This window comes from Cetorhinus maximus, chromosome 32 (assembly GCF_964194155.1).
Source record: "Cetorhinus maximus chromosome 32, sCetMax3.hap1.1, whole genome shotgun sequence".
Lineage (NCBI taxonomy): Eukaryota > Metazoa > Chordata > Chondrichthyes > Lamniformes > Cetorhinidae > Cetorhinus > Cetorhinus maximus.
In genome coordinates this window covers 14,832,486-14,833,118 of record NC_135910.1, presented here as the reverse complement: position 1 = coordinate 14,833,118, position 633 = coordinate 14,832,486, and positions in this window count along the sequence as shown.

The window sequence follows — 633 nt, the reverse complement described above, 5'->3', positions numbered from 1 at the left end:
AGGGAGCACTTTCAATGCAGAGGACCTCCCCCTCCCTCTCCCCCCTCCCCCCACCCCAGCCCCAGCCCCACAACCCTCTTCCCCTTTTTTTCCTCAGTACATGTACGGACATGTTCAAAGCAGGAGGTCCCTGGGGCTGGCTAGTTTATTCACGACAGGGTGGGGTAGGGGCTTAATGGAGCACTGCGCCCGTTAGAAACATTCATACTCACCTGGGCACACGTACATCAGGCGTCGAATGCCTGCGGGGGGGTTTTTACCAACGAGAAGGATTCAACAACAGCGAGGAGCAAGGTCAGCAAAAGGCATTTGGGTGAACCTGGTAGGGGAGAAACTTCACCTGGGTTACAGGCCCAGAAACTGGAGCTTATGGGTGCCAATTTTGGGCACCCAAAGCTCTTGCCCCAAGGAGGCCTGAAAAATATTCAACCTGAAAACTGGACTGGGACATAAGTAAAATACAGTAAAATCTGAAGTAAAAACAAAAATTGCTGGAAATACTCAGCAGCTCAGGCAGCGTCTGTGGAGAGGAACAGAGTTAACATTTCAGGTTGAAATGACCTTTCATCAGAACTGGACTGGGATGTTTTCCAGGCAGCGACTGACCTCTGTCTAAAACATTTTCCTTTAGGT